General features: G+C 36.9%; 1 long non-coding RNA gene across 2 annotated transcripts in view; it reads left to right on the forward strand.

Annotated features, from left to right (window-relative positions):
- LOC141553280 (uncharacterized) overlaps positions 1-22884 on the forward strand; it is a 68161-nt gene that overhangs the window by 38669 nt on the left and 6608 nt on the right. Inside the window, exons 2-3 of one of the 2 annotated variants that reach the window (XR_012485367.1) lie at positions 17705-17765; positions 21664-21820. This is a non-coding gene — a long non-coding RNA (uncharacterized LOC141553280). Of the gene's footprint in view, positions 1-17704; positions 17766-21663; positions 21821-22884 lie in introns of those variants that run through there. The other variant, XR_012485366.1, reaches the window with a different exon arrangement.

Genomic DNA, 22884 nt, shown 5'->3' on the forward strand with positions numbered 1-22884 from the left:
AGCAGAGTTCCATGGGGCTTTGCTTTTGCCATGTTTTGTTCAACATATTTCTCAAAGATATTGATGAAAGGAGAGATTGCAATTCTTATCAAATTTGTGGGTGACAAAGCTGGGAGAGCTAATATATTGCAAAACAGAATTGGAATCTTGAAAGATTCTGAACAATTTAGAATAGGCTAAATCCAACAAGATGAAATTTAGTAGGAAAAGAGAAAATAGTGACAAAAATGTCATAGAAGAAATATAGAACTAGAACAAAGACAGGTGGGTCAAACAGGGCAGCTAGATACCAATGTGGATATAGTGCTATCTTTGGAATCTGGACATCTCCCCTCAGACACTAGCTGTATGATTTTGGGCAAGTCCTTTAACCTCTGTTTGCCTCAGTTTCCTCTTCAATAAGATTGGGATAATAATAGCACCTATTTCCCAAGCTTATCATATAGGTCAAATAAGACAATTTCTGTAAAAGTGCTAGACACATAATGAATATTATATAAAATTTGCTACTATGATGATGATGATGATGATGATGATGATGATGATGATGTGGAATAGCTCACACAATCTATCATAATGTTTCATATCAAGAGAAGTAGAGGAAAGGTCCAATTACATTACATGGTATACATTGTGGAGAATCTGTGGTATAATAGGATCCCATGAAAGGAGAGAAGACAATATGATGGCTGTAAGCTTCATCTCTGGAAGTAGAAGTCACTTCGTTGAGTTTACTAAACTTTACTGAAGAATCATCATCAAAAAAATTGAAAAATTATAAATTGTTGAAGCCTACACTTGCATTTAAAAAATTAACCATATTAGTACAAACCACAGCAGATATGAAGAAGAGCTGAAAATTTCAGTAGACTTCAAACAAAAATTAACGTGATCTCAGACTGATTTTATAGAATGATAATATCTACAATGAAGGATTCATCCTCTGACTTGGTCAGACCATAAATATAGTACTATATTCAGTTCTAGGCTACAACATTTTAGAAATATCAATGACAAATTGGAGAGAATGCATTCTCATGAGCAGTTGGGTGATGCAGTGGATAAAACACTGGACTTTAAGTATGGAAAACCTAAATTCAAATCCCACTACTAATACTCATTAGATGGATGACCTTGGGCAAACCACTTAACCTAAGTCTTCCTCAATTTCATTATCTTCAAAATGGTAGTGATAATAGCACCTACTTCCTGGGGTTGTTGTAAGGATAAAATGATATTTTTGCAAAATGCCTTGCAAATCTTAAAACAAAAACAACAACAATAATAACTAACATTTCTATAATGCTAACTATGTGTCAGGTAGTTTGCTAATAATTTTATAATTATTATCCCATTTGATCTTCACAGACACTCTGGAAGGTGCTATTAATATTCCCATTTTACAGATTAGGTTATTGAGGTAAATATAGGTTAAGTACCTATGCTCAAGGTGCCACATTTAACATCAAGGTATCTGAAATGGAATTTGAGCTCAGGCCTTCTTGAATTCAAGGACAGTGTATGTAGCCACTCTGGCACCTCGCTGCTCCATAAAGCACCAACATAGTTGTAGTAATAGTGATGGTAGTTGTAGTGAGATGAGCAAGATCAAGCTGGCAACAAGACTTGAAATTATCTCATATAAAGATCATTTGAAAGAAATAGGGATGTTTAACTTGAAAAAGTGAAAACTCAGGAGAATTAAGGTAACTCCTTTCAAATATTTGAAGAGTTGTCACATGGAAGAAGGATTAGACTTGTTTTATTAGTCCCAGAAAAAAACTAGAAGGGACAAGTGAAAATTACAGAGGCAAATTTTGATTCATTCAAAAAGCAAACAGCCACAATTGTTGCTGTCCCAGAGTGGAATGGGCTGCTTCAGAAGGTTCTCTATTACTGGGTATATAGCTATTACATACTGCAAGCCACTTGTCAGGATGTGCTAGAAGAGAGTCCTTTTCAAGCATAAATTGAATTAGATAGCCTCTGTCATGTCTTCCATATTTCTATACTTCTGAGACCCAGGAGACCTTTGCTCTAGCCTTGAATTTGCCACTAATGTGCCATACTATTGGCTTTCTTCTCCCTGGGTCTCAGTTTTATACTTTCTAAAATTAGGGGGCTGATTTAAGGGTCTATTAACTTAGATCCATGAACTATCCCTTCTCCCCATGCTAATATACATTCCTGGGGAGCCTTGGGCTAATTTCCAGAGTGGATAGGAGAAGGTGATTTTTTTTTCTGAGGCAATTGGGGTTGAGTGCCTTATCTAGTATGTGTTAAATGTGTGAGGTCAAATTTGAACTCAGATCCTCTTGACTTCAGAGTTGGTACTCTATCCACTGTGCCACCTAGTTGCCCTAAGAAGGTGAATTTGAAACTGTTATTATTTTGGTAACTATTTTTCAGTAAAATTGTTTCTTTTGGTATCCCATACATTTAACATAGGTATATGCACATGTATACATGTGTGTTGTATACATTATATATAAATAGATGTATAGTACATATAACATATATATACATATAACATATATATACATATATATATATATATATATATATATATATAAAATGTACACACACACATACACACACATGCCCCAATACTGCCCTTTCCCTCCAATTTTAGTCTTCAGCCTTAATTCATCAGGGTTAATTCATCATCACTATTGGAAAATCAATTTGGAGCTGGAACTGTCATCCATAGGGTGCATAACATAGCCCCCCACCTCTGACAGATCCCTGATCCCAAACTTGCCTCCCCTCTCCAGACCCACCCCCAGTTTCTTGCCCAAGCTCATTAGATGAAAACCAGGTGCACAATTCACTGTGCTTTGGTTCCCCACTTCCCAGGCAAGAGGATTGTGGGTGACCTTTAAATGTCATTTCAAAATGCCAGCCTCTGCTAAGTGGCTCCAAACCACTGCATGCATGCTGGCTGACAGAGAGAAAGCTGGATGGACATGGCCTAGGCCCAAGTCTAGGCCTACAGACGTAGAATCCTGAGACCAAGGCCCACAGAGAGGAGGAATTTCTGTCTTCATTCAGGAAACTAGATTTTCACTTGTTCCTACTCCTGGTCTCTGGGAAGATCTAAAACCATAGAATCTTAAATCTTTAAGGAAGATCTAGGAGGATTTCCCATCTCTCTGCCTCTCATTTTACAAATGGGAAAACTGAGATGTGAAGTATGTCTGGTCATTATGGGAGTTAGAAACAGAGCTGGGATGGGAATCCAGGACTGTCTGCTTTTATCGTCTAATTTCTAGAGTAGCTAGGAGAAAGAAGTCTGACCTTTTAAATCCCCCTGCATTCTCTGCTCCTTTTTTCCTCTGAATTTCTGGTTTCATTAAACAATCATTTATTTATCAATTAGTGGTCTCCTGTTCCATTGCCTAAGGGCTTCAGTTCCTATTACCCAGATCCCATTTATTTGTTGGAACAAATTGCCTACAGAATTAGAGGAGGAGGGGTGGGGGATAGAATGAACTTTTCTCAAGAGATGTCTCCCAGCTAGACTGGTATTAGCAAAGACCTAAAGGACTGCTGAGTTTTAGGACCTTTCTCCCAGCTAGGGATAGCCCCTCATGGAGCTCACAAGGGGAATATGAGTGAAGGATGAAGAAGGGGAGGTTCCTGCATGTAGTTTGGCCTTTGGCACCATGACTTGTGTCCATGGCCAACCAGATGTATCTGGACATTGCCTGGTTGGCTCAATTAGTTGAAGTAACACACTGAGGAGATTCAGGTTGTGAGTTTTGTTCCCATAAATAAGTAGACCTCTAAGCTCCATTCCAAGTTCCTTATTAGAGGCAACTGTGATTGTTGTAAGGAAGAGCTGAGTTTAAATTGGTCTCAAATACAAAGTCAAAGACACCCTTCCAACTTTTGTGCCCTGAGCAAACTCCATTTGCCTGGTCTTGGTTAATGTTGTGCCTTACACAGCTGCATGACTGAAATCATGCTTTGGACCATTAAAGAAGCTGAGATAGAATTCTGATGTTACATGTTTAATACACTGGATTACTTACCATCTAGAGGAAGGGGTAGGGGAAAAGAGAAGGAAAAACATTTTGGAACACAAGGTTTTGTGAAGGTGAATGTTGAAAATTATGCACATATTTTGAAAATAAAAAGTTTTAATCAAAATAATTAATAATTTTAAAAAAAGAGAATTCAGATGCTCTTAAATTGCTATGAGACTTTATTGCTATGAGACTTTATATGCAAGTAGACTATAATCTGAAAGCATTGAGGCTTAGTGAATTGAAGAGCCAACCTGAAGTTAAGAGAGGGTTTGATTCCCATCTCAGATACTTAACTAGTTGTGTAACTGTGGGGAAATCACTTAACATCTCTCAATATCAATTTTTTCATTTGTAAAATGAAGGGAATAGTAGCACCTACCTCCAGAAAGTTGTTTTGAGAATCACACGAAGTAATAGATGGGAAACACTTTGCAAATCTTAAAGCACAATATAAATGTTAACTGTTATTATTGGCATGTATCCTTGAGAAAGGAAGTGTGTTTAAGTGAGGCAAGACCATTCACACTCCTAGAAAAATACACATGTCCTCAAACAGCCTTCATCTACTTCCCCATGTGACTGAACAGCAACTGCATCTTTACATTTGGAGGAAGGCACATTAAACAAAGAGAAAGGTCTTGCCCCTTCTTCTCTGCTTCCCTGGGAAAATTGAAAGCTGAATAGCCCAGGGAACTCCTTAAAACAGATATTGCTTAAATAAAAAATGCCATAACTTTCTTCACCCAAATAACAATCCCCTTTAACTGTCTTCACATTGTCTCTTTTGGATTTCCAGATTGGAAAAAAGGGGTGGGTATTAACTAGCCACTGGTCCATGACCTCTCTCCACTTATGTTTTCTTTTGCTGTAAGGATGTCAGGGACATTTTTTCTCCCCATAAATATATCTCCATACTCATGTCATAAATGACATATTCCTCTCTCCTCTCTTCCCTCTTTCTTCTCCAATGATGTACAAGAGAAAAGTGCCTCTACAGGCAAAATGCAGCCAGAGGAATTTCTGACACCGAGCCTGGGTGTTTGAGCACAAACAGCTGAACAGGCAGGTGGGAGCCTCACGTGGCTGCCAAGTGAGAGAGAGCCTCTACATCAGGCTTCCAGTGCCCTGTTCTCTGTCCAGAGGTGAAGGGAGAGAAGGGGGAGGGCAAGAGGAACCTCTACAGCATTTCCAAAAGTTTCTATTTCTAAAAATAAGCTGATCCAGAGACATTCTTCTTTTTCCCAATGGTGTTGGCATAAGCCCAGAAATGACTGCATTGCTCTTCCAGGTGGTATAAAAACCACAGTTTGTGACATCATCTACTTAGTCCAAGGTCACAAAGCAAAACATTTTGAAAAGCTGGAAACAGCAATTTAGGAGATATTATTTCTTTGTAAGCTTTACACTACAAGAGAGAGAGAATGATGATAGTGATGATGATGATGATAGCAAAAACAATAATAATCTAATAAGAGCTAGTTTACATGATGCTTTAAAATTTACAAAACACTTTACATAAGTTATCTGATTTGATCCTCATAGACTCTTGGGTCCAAAGAATTCTAAATTCCTCTTGTCCAATTAGACTAAAGGATTTCATTCTCCCTCAGGTCAGTTCTCCCTTCTTAATTCCATCCTTCTTTTTTTCTGTAACTTAGGAACTGACTTATATCTAAATAAGGGTCATAATTTGTTTAGTTATTTCCCAATTTATGAGTATCTGTTTTTAGTTCTTGGACACCACAAAGAACTGCGAGACATATTTGTCTCCATATGGGTCTTTTAATTCTTTCTTTTCCATGCTCTACTCCAGATTTTTCTTTCAGGCCCCTCAAGCCCTCCTCCTTTTCATTTTTCAGCTCTCTTTTACATATTGTCTTCTTCCATTAAAATATAAGCTTTTTGAGGAAATGAGTCATGTTTCCTTTTGCTTATATTTATATCTTCAGTTCTTAGCATAGTTCTTGGAACATTACAACTGCTTAATAAATATTTGTTGATTAAGTACCTAACTGCCTTATTATCCTCATTTACATATGAAGAAATTATATGACAACTAATAACAACCAAGAAAACAAAAAACAAACCCCAAAACCCTCCCCCAAACCAAAACCTTTCTCCACAAATGTTATAAAGATTCAACCAACAAGTATTTCTAAAGCTATAGTATATTTAAGGTACTATGATAGGTTCAAAGACCAAAAATAAAATATTTTTGTCATCAAGGGACTTACATTCTATAGACCTGAGATACAACCTTAATGGAATTGTGGAAGTGGAGGGGAAAGGGAAAGGGAAAAGAGTGGGGAGGGAAGGATAAATTACTTGCTCAGGGTTACACAGCCAGTATGTTTCAGTGGTGTGACTTAAACTCGGATTTTCTTGACAAATCATTTAGAGGAAGAAAACTACTTACTTGAAGAAACAAAAAAGGCCTCATGTACATGGCAGTGCTTGAATCTTGAGCTAAGTTTCAAAACCAGATATTCTAAATGATAGAAATGAAGACGCATTCTAGGCATGGGAGACAACTATGAAAACAGATAAAAATAACACATGGGATATTATACATGAAGGATAGAAAAATAGCAATTTGGGCTGGACTTTTCTTGAAGGGAGGTAACATAGAATAGGCTTGGAAAGTAAAATTGGAGTCCTGTCATAGGAGGCTTTAAATACAGAGAGAGAGAGAGAGAGAGAGAGAGAGAGAGAGAGAGAGAGAGAGAGAGAGAGAGAGAGAGATCTATTAGGCCCAAGATATAATAGGGAGTTTATTGAGTATGGAACAGACAGGATCAGGCCTATGCTTTAGGAATATCCCTTTGAATGTTTTAAACATTATCTCACATACTTGAAAGAACAAATATCCTCTCTTCATATGGCACAAAGCCCTATATCAATGTACTACCTAAAATGTGATATCCAAAACTGAACATAATACTCCTAATGTAGTCTGACCAGCATAAAGTATAGGAATACTGATGCTTTCCTAATTCAGGACATAATGCAGGATCTCCCAAAACTTTTACAATATTGAAACTTTATTCAGGTTTACAGTTGCTTTAAGACTTTTGGGACAATCCATATTTATACTTTTCTTTACTCATCCCTTAATTGCTAGAATAGCACACTGTTAACCCACATTAACTTCATAGACCACTAAAAATTCCATATCTTTTTTCATCTGCACTGCTGTCTAACCCATACCTCCCAATCTTGTATTTATAAACTTTTTTTAAACCTATGTTAAAGTATATATTTAAAATCCTATTGAAGTTAATCTCATTAGATTCCGTTCAGCCTTCAAATCTGTCAAGATCTTTTTGGATCCTGCTTCTGTCATCCAACACCTTGCCTATCCCTCCTAGTCCTATGTCATCTGCTGCCTTACAAGTTTGCCAACTATATCTTTTTACAAGAAACTGATAAAAACGTTATGCAGCAAAAGACCGAGCAAGGACATTTCATTTAAGTTCTCCTTCCAAGGTGAGACCAAACAAAATAATGACTTTTTTTGGTCCAGCCACTCAGAGAATTTCAAGTGTATCTAACTGTACTATCATCTAGTCCACATTTATCATTTCCCAAAGAATATCATGGGACTCTATTAAATGCTTTGTTTGAATCAAGGTAAATTATATCCCTAGCATTCCCCTCATCTACCAGGATAGTTCCCCTATCCAGAAAGAAAGTAATATTAATCTGCTAAGAATCTGTTTTTAATATATCCACAAGGGCATTTTGTCATTACTGCTTCTTTTTCTAGACTTTCAGTAGCATTTCTTTAATACTTCTAGAATTTTTCCAAAAAGATTAAGGTCACTGATCTTTAGATTGTAGACTCCATTTTCTTTGCCTTAATATTGGAATTCCTCCAATGCTGCACCTCATCTCCCATTCATTCTACACTACTTTTTAAAGATAATTCTTGACTTGGTTGCTTATTATTCAGGCATAAAATTGATCTGAGTTGGTGACTGAATACGTTATTTCTTACCATCTCTCCACTTATCATTTGTATCAACTTTCTATTAGCCACTTTTGTTCAGTTTTTTTCCCAATCCAAAAATGATTATTCTCAGAAGAGATTCAGAAGATAAGACTTGAACAGCTCTCCCTTCTTTCAACCATTCAATGTAGCCTTCCTATGACCTGTTTGATCATTTCTTACAGAGCTTTAAAAAAAGAAACTTTTTTTAGTGATTATTTTTCCTCATTAGTTTCAATTTGTTGTGAATTTCAGATTCCTGACAATCATTTTATAAGATCCAACCACACTTTTAGGGTCTTTATCTTTGCTGCTATTTTCTGTACTTTTAAGTTGGGAGAGGAAATATCAATTTTTTTTGGTAACTTCCTCTATTCCTTTTTTTTTAGAATTGTTTCTTTCCTTTTTTTTCCTTCTGTCAGGTCCTATCAGTCCTAGTCTCATTACATCTATCCAATAGGTTCCCTTCTCCCCCTGAAACTGCCACCACCCTGGTCATTCAAGCCCTAATCCCCTCCCACTTAGATCACTGCTATATAGAGGGCTAGTAGTTTTGGTTATCCTATGCCCAGTTCTTCCTAAAGAGTGGGCCAGACTATTTTCCCCTCCTACATCCTATTCAATAACTTCTAGTGGATTCCTATCATCTTCATCATAAAATATAAATTCTTGTTTCCTTTTAAAGACTTTCATAAGCTCTCTCCTATCTTTCCAGTCTTTTGATGCTTTATTTCCCACATATACTGTAGTAATAATACTGACCTCCTGACTATTCCTTGCACAAAATATTTTCTCTCTAAGCTCTCAGATTTTTCTCTGGCTGTTCCCTATCCCTGGAATATTTTATCTCCTCATTTCTATCTCCTGGCTTCCCTGGCTTCCTTCAAGTCTCAGCTAAAACTCTATGTTCTATAAGAAGCCTTTCCTGATTATTCCTAAATGTTAGCACCTTCCTTCCTCTGAGATCATCCCAATTTATCCTCTTTATTTTATTTGAAAATAACTTGTCATCATTTTGTTCCCCTCTGGACATTAAAATGGGAACTCTGTGAGAGCAAGGACTATTTGTGACTTTCATTGTATTCCCAACATTTAACAGTATCTAAGTCATACAGAGTACTTAATAAATGTTTGTTGATGATGTTCCTTGATTATGTATTCCCTAAGATCTATCCATCTAGTCTGGTTGTATGTCTAATACACAGGATCCTAGTTACACTTTCTCTGAAACTTTTGAAATTTTACCATCATGTTGATATTCTTGCATACCTACATGTGTTTGTGTTTATAATGCATATATATATGCATATGGGTATATATGTTTATCTGTGTGTTTTGTGTCCACATATTTCAATTATCCCCATTCTAAGATGAAATGGTCACTTCCTCTCAAGACTCTCATCATTTCCAAATCAATTTCTTTTTGTCGGAGAAAGAGTAGCATCCTTCATAGAGTCCTCCATCTAGAGGATAATGACTTTAACATTACAACATATCAAGAAATAATTATCTACTCTGCTGTTGGCACAGAGAAGGCACAAACAGATGTCTAGATGATTGAAATTCCCTATAACTAATGTAGTGGATGTAGCTGAGAAGAGAAATCCCCTTCTGCACTGGTATTTCAAGTCCCATAATGCTTTAGGATGAAAGAGCATTGCTTAGCAAGGAAAAAATGTCTGAACTACATTTCCCAGATGGATATGCTTCTAACTACAGTGTGATGACATGAAGGCAAATTCTCTAATTCATGGGGAGTCTTCTCAGAGGCAGTAAGTTTAAAAAGCAGGATTTTGAGATCTGTGACATTCGGTAGAGATTTGGATGCAAGCTTTGGCTACCCCCAAGGTTTTTTCTCCTTTCCAGCTTACCCAACTGCATGAGAGACTCCATGAGACATACAGTCCTGAATCCTAAGAAATTGCCTTTACAATTGCAAATTCTGAAGGAACTGTCTGTCTCCCATTTGGTGAGATAGAATAGATTATAATCCTGCTATAACCTAAAAGGGATTGCACTCATTTGTGTATGTGTGAAGAGAATAACTCTACCATTTAGTTTCCTCATTATTTGTATTGTTTTATGCCATAATTAAATGCTTTAGTTACTGAATTGGTCATACCTTCATGGTCTAGTGATAAAGAATATTATACTGAGTGAGGTAATCAGGCCATGACTTGAGTAATTGATTATTCAAAACAGCCACACTGAACCTGGGACAAGTAAAAGGGGGCTCCAGGACTGACTGCCCAAACCCTTTGAAACCCACTTGTTATGCTATTATATCATGTCTCTAGGCCACTCGTGATTTGTTTGACACACTCTTCATCTATCTCCTCTTTCTAACCAGATAGTGGGCACAAACATTTCTTCTATTTCTTCCTTCATTTATCTGTAGCCAAATACTTTATATCATGTTTTTCCCCTACATTTCCCTAAGTTCCAAATTTTCCTCACATGAATGTATCCCCTTAATATGCAGTGCTGGTCCACAGCCATCTCTTTTTTCTATTCTACTTCTCTTGAGTAAAATATAACTTTCCAAAATTATATTACAATTATGGCATAAAATTTATCATGTCTTGGCCTTATCCAATATGAACTATTGGGTTCAAATTAGCTATCATGAAATAGGATCTTTAGTTTACTTTGCATGTTGTCCATACTTTGTGCATTTGTGTTTGGATAGCAGAAGCCTTGAGTTTAATTGCTTCTCTTTTTGGATTGTTACCTGGAAATTTCTGGATATTCTTATTGCTCTTCATACATTGAAACTATGAAATGTGCCTTAATGAATAGACATAGGTAGTTTTCTCCCTCCTTTGTTTCCCAACTTTTTAAAAAGTTTAATGTCATTCCAATTAGATTTGCAAAAGATTATGCAACTGAGTTTATTTGCATGGGACTCTTCTTCTCCTGACTGGAATCAATGTCTCCCTTAGAGAAGGATGGAGTAAAAGAGACTTTAGAGATTCTATTCATGCTTCTCTTCAAGCCACATCTAAACAAACCTATGTAGATATATATTCCCAACGCTGGTGATAAAACAAAGCATATATCCTGATGTCCCTTGCATATATTTTTACTAGCCTGGCCAATAGGTGAGTGTTCCTATTTCAAAAGTTATCATCTAGAAATATAAAATCTCCTCTCACTTTCTACCTTGTGAGTTAGCTATTCATATTCCTACTTTTCTTTCTTGCCTCTTTGAGAATGACATTTTTCGCTCCAGAATATCCTCTTGTCAATTTGGGATTTACCCAGCTAAATGTGATAGAGAAAGCTCATTCACGTACTATACAACTCCAGATATGCTTCCAGCCAATCAGAAAACCTAATTTCATGGTACGCTTTTTAGTTATTCTGTTCACATTCATTTAGCTGACTTTGTATCTTTTCTTCTTCCTAAAGTACAAAAGGAATAAGAACAAGAATAACATGCAATTAAAGTTTTGAGATTTTTTCCTGTCACCCAGAATCTAATAATTTAACATACAATATATACTCATGACACTACCAAAATACAAGCCCTTTTATTATCTGTGGATATCACAGTGCCCTGATCCATAGCATTATGTTATCATGAATAAGTGCCATGAACCCAGTCCCCATTTTGGGGAAGTGAAATCTTTGATCCCCTAAATGGAATGGGTAGAAAGTTATTGCAATTTCAGTAAATTGTCTGGAAAGCCTTTCTTGAAAGCTGAACTAGGCTTATTCTTGTCACCATTTGACACTGGAATGGGATTATAAGAAGATGATGGACAACTGGCCAAGCAGATAGCTTCAAGCTTAACCTCCTTTTCTACCACTTTCCTGAATAGGAACTTGTTTATATCCTTTTCTAAAAAGATTAGTTCAGGTAGTAGAGTATGTTTTGTTAGAAAGGATAATAACTAATATATTTATGCTGCTTTTAAGTTCACAAAGCACTTCATATACTTTATATTGTCTGATCCTTGTAGCAACCCTGTGAAATAGGTAGTATTATCTCCATTCTACAAATAAGAAACTGAAGCTTAGAGAGGTTATATGATTTGCCCATTGTTACAAAGCTGGTATCTTATCAGTTCTAGGATCAAATATAAAACACCTTGTTTGGCATTCAAAGCCCTTCAACATCATCCCTGTTCCCACCTTTCTGTCATTTTTAATTTGTGTCGAGGGTTTTGTCATTTCCTTCTCTAGCCCATTTTACAAATAAGGAAACTAAGGTAAACAGTTAAGTGACTTTTCTAAGCTAGTATCTGAGCTCCAGGTCCAGCCCTCTGCGCATTATTGTGCTACCTAGCAGCCAAGCTTCAACTTTACTAATCTAAGTACTCTGTGATAGGATGATGATGGCCTTTTAAGAAAAATGTTCCATCACTCAGATCTGGGTATTTTCACTAGCTGTTTCCAAGACTAGAATAAGCTCCCCCCTCATCTCTTCCTCTTCTTCCCTAGAGTCCCAGATAAAATTCTACCTTCTGTGAGAAGTTTTTTTGCAATGTTTCTAAATGCTAGTTTTTCCCTAAGATTACTCCCAATTTTTCCTGAATATATCTTGTTTGTACATAGTTGTTTACATGCTATTTTCCAAATTACACTATGAAAACCTCATGAGCAGGGACTGCCTTTTGCCTTCTTTTATATCTCCATCACTTAGCACAATCCTGATACATAGTAGATAGTTAATAAAATGTTTATTGATTGATTAACATTTGAGAGGTAGGATTAAAAGTCATTTCTCACCCAACTCCAAATCTGTTACCCTTTCTACTCTACCATGCTGCTTCAAAATACAAACTAGGAGTTAGAAGATCTAGCTCCATCCCCCCCAAAAAACAAACAAACAAACAAACAAAGCTGTATTTTCATGGTCAAAATACAAACCTCTGAGACTCAACTTCTTCATCTCTAAAATGGGAATAATAAAACCACCTATACATAGTTTCCTTCTTGTGAGGAATGTTGTGAAGATATAGAGAGCATGAAAGTATAAAGCAACACTTGGATGGAAGGTATTATTAGGAAGAATGAAATGCATTTCTCTGATCTATGCATGTCAAGATTAACTTCTCTTTGAGGTAATAAATAAACACACAAACAAATAAACAAACATGTTGGTGGTATAATCACAGCTAAATTGGAAACACTGGAATCATCCAGAACAAACCGTCATCTATCGAGAGAAGCTGAGAGGCCTCGGATGCACAAAATCATATTTCCCCAGGCATAGGATTAATTAAAACTATCAAGTGTTCCCAGCTTTTTGAAATTAACTTTGAAAGTGTTTGGTGTGAAGGGATAAAGAGAGAGACAGTGTGGTGGGGGGGAGGAGGGACAACAGGGAGAGGAAAGGAAGGAAAAAGAATGCTTGAGCTGTTTGTTTCTTTTATTCTCTCTTAAGAGCAAAGGGAGAATAAAGGGACTTCAAAGTATTTCCTTCAGCATGGCTAATGAGGAAAGGACTGATCTTGGGGAGCAAAAAACTTTATCAGGGCACCTCTCCCCAGCTTGGGTGCATATAATTGTTTCCTCTCTAGGGAGCACCAACTGAGGACTGGGAGACTGATTTTCTTTGGTAAGAAAGAAGGGAATTATTTATCTTTTTTTAAAAAGATTTCTCTTATGCTTCTCAATTTTTTATCTTGATTTGTTTTCCATCTTTCTTCCCCATCATATCCACCTCCTTCCCAGGTCTTCATTGGTTCTGGAGCCGAAGCTCCAAGGATGCTACTGTCACTTACAATTTTAAGAAAATCACCTCCCTAGATTTCAGTTTCCTCATCAAACATGAGGGAGTTGGAGTAGACATGGACTAATATTCCTTGTAGTTCTAGGCCTGTGCTCTTAAGGGAGCCTCAGCTGTCACCTTTCAGAAACAATGGGTCAGAACATCATGGTCACCATCACTAACCAGGACTAGAAAACCTGTAGAACAGAAATTATTTGTTGTTGTTGCTGTCCTTTGTTCTAAAAAAAAATTAATTCAGTCTGTAGAATGATCTGTGCCTTAACTAGTTTAGGTACTCCCAAATGCTTGCAGATGCAGAAGGCAATTCCTTCACACCTTTGCAGAACTGTCAGAACTTAGATAATACTGGTGTAGGCTTCAAGGGCCCACGGGCCCAGAGTGAGGGGGAAGGAAAAGGACTTATCTGGAGAGTTCAACCAATACTTCAATTATATTGAGATAAATGAAGTCAGACTAGAAGCGCTGATGAGCCACAGCTGGTGACACTCAGGGCTCAAGAAGTCACTGACCTCCAGACTAACCCAATCAAGTATCTTTTCCTTCCTTCCTTCCTTCCTTCCTTTCCTTCCTTCCTTAACTCCTTTGCAATTAATAAAGTGATTTATAAATGCCAGTTATTATTATTCCCTGCTATCATCAGGCTGCCAGCCTCTTGATGTCATCATTTCCTGAGCATTCTACTGTATTCTAGCTGAGCTCAAGCAATGACATAGAGGAGCAATAGAGGGGTGTCCTAGTTAATACTCAATACCTAGACTAGGAGTGCATGAAAAAGGGTTCAGTAGGGGTCATATACACATTTCTAAGTTTAAATTGCATAATTAACATTTTATTAAGTCCAAACAATCAAAAAACAACCAATCGAGCCCTGGTTTTGTAGCTTTTGTAAATTTCTGAAGAGTAAATGAAATGTAATTTTTCATACTTAAAATTTAACAATAAGGCCACAGCAGGTTAGAGCTGGCTCTAGCACATCCCTGGAAAGGCTTTAAAAGCTAAACAAAGAACTTTATATTTGATCCTGGAGATAATAGGCAGGTACTGGAATTTATTGAAGAGGGTTATTTGGCTTTAGGAAAATGAGTCTGACAACTGAGTGGAGAATTGATTTGAATAGGGCAAGATTTGTGACTGGGCAGTATCTGGATGTGAGGCAATAAAGGCTGCACCAAGCACTGTAGTGTCAGAGGACATAAGGGGACACATCTTAGAGATGTTAGGAAGGTATAATTGATGGAACTTGACAACTGATGAATATGGGAATGGGCAGTGAGAGAAAGTGAGGAATTAGGATTGACACTAACTAGGTTTATAACCTGAATAACTGGGAGAATTGTGGTTTCCTTGAAAGTAATAGGGAAAAGAGGAAAAGGAAAGGGTTTGGGGGGAAAGATAATGATTTCAGTTTTGGACATGTTGAGTTTAAAATGATCTAAAGGACATCCACTTCAAGATGACTAATAGACAATTGGAGGTGCCTTTGTTCACCTTGCTATTCCCATCAAGTGTCAAAGGTCAAAGTGTTAAAGGGCTATTTTTTTCTTTACCTGAACTTTCCCTCCCAGTATGCCACCATCCGGTGAATCCCAGGTGCTGACAATAAGAAGAACATAATCAATGCAATAATTTAATTTTGGATCTTAAACAATTATGGAGCTACAGGTGTGACATGGCAGCTATGTAATTATTGACATTAGGTGATAAACAGGAAGGTGATAGTTTCACTATAGTCTCCCCTGTAAACCACATCTGGAGTTTTGAGGGCTGTCATGGCACGTGATAAGCCGCAGAATGACAATTAGGATAGTGAAGGGACTGAAGAACATGTCATTCAAGGAGAAGTCTTGTTGAGAGAAATGCCTTAATGCCTTTAATTCTTTGCTCCTCAAGTTCGAGGTCATAATATGGAAATATGACCTCAGTGATAGGTCAAATGCATTATCTAAAGACCTTGCTAAGCATGGAATGTTGATACCAAGTTGGCCAGGTGAAGATAAATTATATAATCCATGTCATATGGAAAAATGATGTTCTATTGGCTCCAAAGGCAGATTTAAAAATCATGAGTGGAAGTTAGAGGAAAACCATCATTGACTCAATATTAGAATTTTTTTTTCTTAACTCTTATTTATCGTCCAGATTCGAGTGATCAGCACTCGAGGAAATGAAATAATGTCTTCTACTGTTACTTGCAGACATGTCTTATTAAAATAGAAGTTCTCTGGAGGCAGGAACCATGCCCTGTGCTGTTATATTCCCCCTTAGAGTCTAGCGTACAAGATTGGGCACCAAATAGGTGATAAGAGTATACATAATAGTTCATGATTTTATTCTGAAAATAAAAAGTCATCCTTTTCTGGTGAGTAGAAATGAGACTATGCAAATGAGAACTGGAAAAGGACTTTATAGGAATAAAAACAAGGATGTGTTTCTTAGAGAAGAGTAGGTACCCAGCCTGAAAAAGAGTATCCATCCCCTTGTCCAAGAGTTCTGATTTCACAGCCCAAAGCAGTGTCTGGCCCATTCTGGCCCAGCAGAGAACCAGGTCCCTTGCCTCCACTCCCACACCCTGCACCTACCCTGTAGTTAACTCTGCTCTCCCGCTGGCCAGATTTCTAATCTAGCAGGAGAGCAGGGATCTAAGCCAATATGTCTCTTGTTGGTGGGAAACAGATGGCTGGACAGGAGAGCGCTGATGCTGACGGAAGGAATTGCAAAACAAGTATCAATCAACCCCTGCAGCCCAGCATTAGCAAACAGGCAGCTTGTAGACATCCTCGTCTGGGCCAAGGCTTTCTGGTGGCATTTTTAGCGGCTTTCCTAATTGAAGATGAGGCATTGAGCTAATCAGCCACCCTAAGTCCCTGGTTAAATGAGGCAGGTGGCAACTGAGAGCTCCGCCTCTTACCATCTCCCAGTAACACTCGAGAGGGGAACCATCAGTGGCAGCCAAGTGATATGTTAACAGAAGTGCAAGGGGAGTGAAATGAGATTTAAAGGGACATTATCAGGAAGAAATGAATTTTAATGGTACTTACATGGGGCTCATGATACAGGCGTTCCCAAGCTGGGTCTCTGCCCTCAGATCAACTGAGGATGAAGTTGAGGAACAGGACAAGGTTATCAGGAACGGCCCACAAAACTATATATGAATCAATCATTGCTATTTTAAACTTTGCTTAGCTCCTACAAAGTATGCATTGGGGATCAGAATAACAAATAAGGGAATATACCTTCTGTAGACTGAGTAAATAAATTATCATGCATATATGCAATATGATTTCCTTCAGACATGCAAATGCTATTGTGATTGCAGAAATACAAATTCATTTAAAGACATTACTGAAATTCAAAGTAAATTTTGCCCATTATTTATTTTCTCAATCAATGGACTCAAATAGTACAAGAACTATTATGTTATTATGTTAATTTGATGTTTTAAGAGGGCTCTCATATTTTAACAGATTTTAAACCATTGATTTAGTACATTTTTGGGTCATTTGTTGATTGGGTATAGACCTGTGCAGATCTCCCCTCAAGCACTGAGAGGTTATGTGACCTGCAGAGGCTCTTACATCTATTTTTTGTCAGAAGAAGAACTTGATCCCTTGATTCCAAGTTCAGCAGTCTATGCTCTACTACCACACTACTTCTCAGTTAATTATCTCTATTTGTTTCCTATATGTGACTTTTGTCTCCCTAGGTAGCTTCTTCAAGATTGCTCCATAGAGTCCTACTCTTACTGACCCTTACTTTTTTCCCTTCCCAGCTAACATGCCCTATGCCAAAATCATTATTGTTGTCAGCAATTTAAGTGGATTGCCAGAAGTATTATTCACATGTCATATCACATAAGCTGTTCATAAATCTTGATCCCTGGACCCAACCCTTTACAAAAGTGGAAACCCTTCTAATTTGTCTCCTTCCTTCCCTCCTTCCCTGCAGATGGAGTTCAAGAAGAGTTTACAGAAACAGCAACAAAGATTTGTTCTTTAGAAAAGGACAGGTATTTAAAGATTCCAAAAGATATTTCAAAGCCCTGTCTCTCTGTCTCTGTTTCTGTATCTCTGTCTTTGTTTCTCTCACTCTGTCTCTTTCTTTCTCTTTCTGTGTCTCTTGTCTCTGTCTGTCTTTCTCTCCCAGTCTGTCTGTCTGTATCCTTCTGTCTGTCTCCCTATCTTGCTCTCTCTCTCTGTCTCTGTCTCTGTCTCTCTCTTTCTCTTTCATTCTGTGTATGTGTGTTAGTGTGTTTCCAGTTATAAAATGGAATCAGGAACAAGAATTATAATTACCTTATATCAGTCTGCTTGTTCACCTGTGAAAGAGAGGAGAATGGATCTATGCAGATAAGCATAACTAGTTCAGAAAGCTCTGCAGATCTGCAATGCTTTTTGTTTTTGTTTTTGTTTGTTTTTTAGGGAGACGAGTGGGCTTAAGTGGCTTATCCCACAACTAGTAAGTGTCAAATGTCTGAGGTCAAATTTGAACTCCTAACTCTAGCACTGCTGTTCTATCTACTGTGCCATTTAGCTGCCTGGAATTGCAATGATTCTTGTGGTTGTAGATCCATAAGCAGACAAGACAATAGGAGAATGGTTGCTCCAGGTATGCTGCTTCAGAGCACCTGGAACTTGAACATCTATTGATCTGTTCCCTAAACCCCTGAAATGTGGCACTAACAAAATATCCTCAAGGTTAATACTTAACTTTTGTAAGTCTAACACCATAAACAACAAAAAAGCCCTTCTCCCCCCAAAGAGCTTTATTGACTTCTAAAATTTCTATTTTACCTTTTAAGATTCATATTCGAGAATGTCTATCCTATATCACTATCATCTCATAGTATACCAGGCAAATCTAATTCTGCACCCACAAGGCTTCACCAATTGCATTGTTCCTATGTGTCATATACTAACTGGGAAATGCAGCCACTCCCTTACCATAATAGCAGTAGAAATCATGATAGAATCCTCATTCCAATAAACAGACAAAGAGAAACATGTGTTCCTCTTTCTTGGCTACCCTTGGGTCTCTATCTTGTTTTGTTTCTGGAAAATTAAGTTTCCTGACTAAATGCAACACAAGAATCCTTATTTTTTTTCTCATCCTCAAACATCAGACTGATTTGGAGAAGCCTGAAGTGGTTAGAGTCTGTAGAATTTTATAATGAGTTAGACAAAGAGGTCTGGAGGGTTTTACAAATGTATTACTCTAAGGTAAGTAGACCCATAAGTCCCTTAGAAAACACCAATTCTAAGTAAACTGGATAAATATAAAGATAAGGTTCATAATCTAGTACACTTTGGAGTGTATGTAGAGTCCATATCCTCAGGTACCTCTGGGTTCCTTCCAACTATTACTTCTGTCTGTGTTCTGGGGACAATTTTGATACAGATACATAAAGAGTCAATGACCAACAATGATTTTTATAAAGGCAAGTAGAGATGCTGGAAACTAGGGTAGATAACAAAAGACAAATGCAAAGTGCCCTAGTCATTTAGAATAGTGTCAGAAATATGACAAATCAGACTAAGTAATGAAGAACGAGCAGGTTTAGAAAAGATAAAGAGGAAATCCAAGATGAATTATAAAGGACTCACAATAACTCCTTTTAGTGACTCTCAGATACCATGCAAGGATACTAATAGATCCTGCAGAGGTGATTAACAATTGATTGGCAGCAAAGCTGTTACCTGGGATATTTGAAAATTCATGGAGGATAAGATATAAGATATATACCACAGGAGTATTAGTAGGAAAAATATCCCCTTTTTTTTTCCAAAAAGGGGAGACAGTAGATTGTTCAGAGTATTAGCCAACAATCTTGACTTCAATACCTTCAATTCAAACAGTATTTTCTGAGGCAATTGGGGTTAAGTGACTTGTCCAGAGTACCACAGCTAGGAAGTAGTAAATGTCTGAAGTCACATTTGGACTCAGGTCCTCCTAACTCTAGGGATGGGTACTCTATTCACTATGCCATCTAGCTAGCTCTCAACTAGTATTTATAAGTATTTATCTGCCAGGATTTGTGTTAGACACTTGGGTTATGAAACAAACTCCCTCCCTTGTAAATAAAGGCAAAATAATTTTTATAGGTATAAATTAACTATATATATAAAATGTAAAGCAATTTTTAGGAGGAACATTTATCTCTGGTGAAATCAGAAAAGACCTTTTTAAAGAGTTGGCATTTCAGCTAAGTACTGAAGGGAGGGAGGTATTTCAAGATGCAGAAATGAAAAGAGAGAACATTCCAAAGATGGAAGACAACCCACATGAAGGCAAAGAGGTAGCAGATGGAATATATGAAGAATATCAAATAGCCCAGTTTGACTGAACATGTAGAATACATGAGAAGAAATGATGCAAAATCAGCCTGGAATGATAGTCTGTATTCACTCTTTAAAGGTCCTTCCTCCAATACCAAACGTGTGGATGTTGTATTTTATACTAGATTTAAATATCCAATTGTTTTTCAGTCATGTCAGACTCTTCATGACCCCTTTTGGGGTTCTGGCAAAGACACTGGAGTGGTTTGCCATTTTCTTCTCCAGATCACTTTACAAATGAAGAAACTGAAGCAAATATGGTTTAGTGATTTATTCAGGACCACAGTGAGGCCAGAATTGAACTGGGGAAGATGAGTCTCCCTGACTCCAGGCCTGGAATTCCAGGTCACCTAGTCACAGACAATTGGGAAGCACTAAAACTTTTTGAGCAGATGAATCATGATTGAATTTTTTTTTAGGAATACCAATTTTGCAACAGTATGAAGGATAGATTGAGGAGGGTAAAGGCTGGAGAAAGGAATAAAAATTAGGAAATTATTGAAATAGTCCAAGGAGAAGCAATAAAGAGATAAGTTAGGATGATTGTGGTGCAAATAGAAAGGGAACAGGATGAATGTGAGAGATGAGATGGAATAGAATAAATAGATATTGGCAGATGATGGGATATTGGGTATTAAAGTAGAATAAAGCATCAGGGAAAAGGACATTGCCTTCAGCAGAAATATAGAAGATAGGAAGTAGAGTAATTATAGGAAAAACGATGATGAATTTTGTATTGGACATGTTGAATTTGAGAAAACTATGAGATAGACATCTTAAACTATTCAGCAGACATTTGGAAATGTGACAGTGGACTTTAGGAGAGAGATTTTGAAAGCTGGATATGAGTATTAGGAAGTCATCTGCAAAAAACTGATATTTGAACCCATAAGAGAGAATGAGATCATTGAGGAGGGAAATGTAGAGAAGAAAAGATGGTTTCAGACAGAGCCCTAAACTACATCTGTGAACAAGAAGTGGGACATTGATAACAATCTTGGGAAGAGGAAAAAAATTATCACAAAGGTAAGAAGAGAAACTTAATAGAAATGTATCATGAAAACTAGAAGAGAGGAATGAACAGTGTCACATGTTGTATAAAGGATAAGAAATATGAGACCACAGAAAAGACCACTGAATTTAGGGAGAAGGAAAAATGATCTTTGGCAACCTTTTAGAGAACAATATCAATCAAATGATATAGAATCAGAAGCCTGATTACATGTTGTTGAGAAGTGAGTTAAAGATGAGAAAATAGAAGATAGATGGATTTTCCCACTAAGTTTGTCTATGAAGGGGAAAAGAAATACAGATATCTTGAGATGAGGAAGAGAAATAAAAATAAGAAGATAGTGAGAAAAAAAGTTTTTTTTTAATCTAAGGGTGGGCTTAGCAGAATATTTAATACATAATAGGCATTTAATAAATGAAAATTCAAGAACCACTTATTAAAAGGATGACATGTAAGCATTTAGAAAGTCAATTGGTGATCACTAAGAATTGATAATGGTTCATTAAGAACAGATCATATAGCATAACCTAATTTACTTTTTTTTTCTTTTTGCAAAACAGATTGATCAGGGGATTATCACAGACCCAGTATTCAAAACACTAAATATAGTTTATCCTGACACCCTGTCAACAAAAAGTGGAGATAAGGCTATACTGAGGACATCACAGTTAAGAGAATTTGGAACCAGTTAAATGAATAGACTTACAGAATGGTAATTAATAGGTCAGTGCCAACCTGGACAATGAAATCTAGTGAAGTAACCCAAGAAATCTACCTCCTGGTCCAGCTTTGCCCAACATTTTTCTCAGTGATTGATCTCAATGATTAATTCATACCATGATTATAAAACTTGTGGATATCAAAAAGATGGAGGCATAATTAGCGTGTTATATGACCAATCAAGATGGAAAATTATCTTGGAAGGCTAGAAAAAATGGACTACATATAATAAAATTGCAAATAACAGGGATAATAATGTAAAGTTTTAAATAGGGTTTCACAAAGTTAACTAGACAACTAAAAATTAGAGGAGTGTGCCTAGAAAGTAGTTAATAATAAAAACACCTGAGAATTTTAGAGAATAGTATGATCAATTTACATTAATGATGAGTACATGAGATATATAAATGCAGATATGCACACACAATGAGCTTAAGCTTCATTGATAGAAGCAAAGTATCTTTTGAAAAGGGGGTATCCTCCCTTCTTTGCAAAGTTAGGCTAACATAACTGTGGAACATTGCAGACAATGTTGGACTTGGTTGATGTGGTTTTTTTAATTTACTTGCTGGTAAAATTCAATTCAGCAGGCATTAATCACATACTATATTGTATTCTACACCCATAATATAGAAGTGTAGACAATTAGGTAAAATGATGTTTTTTTTTCTTTTCATTCTTTATTATAAGCATGAATCTCTGGAAAAGAAAAAGGAAGAAATAGATATTGAAAAACATAGATGATATAAAAACCATAGATATCAATTAAAATAATAAGCAAAACAAGGGAGGTGATAGTTTTGTTTCACCCACATATCAGACCACATATGGAGTACTGTTTTTAAGCCTAGGTTTTACATTTTAAGAAGAACATTATCAAACCAGAGTGTGTTCATCAAAGTGTAACCAAAATGATGAAGGTATCAAATTCATTCTATCAAAGTATAAGTAAGGGCCTTTCCTCACCTTATTCCTGCCAACTTGGTTGCAGAAATTTGGTGCAAAAGTTACCAGCCCGGTTTCCTCCCCCTCCAGTGTCCCATTAAAGTTCTTTGAAGCTT

This window comes from Sminthopsis crassicaudata, chromosome 2 (genome assembly GCF_048593235.1).
Source record: "Sminthopsis crassicaudata isolate SCR6 chromosome 2, ASM4859323v1, whole genome shotgun sequence".
Classification (NCBI taxonomy): domain Eukaryota; kingdom Metazoa; phylum Chordata; class Mammalia; order Dasyuromorphia; family Dasyuridae; genus Sminthopsis; species Sminthopsis crassicaudata.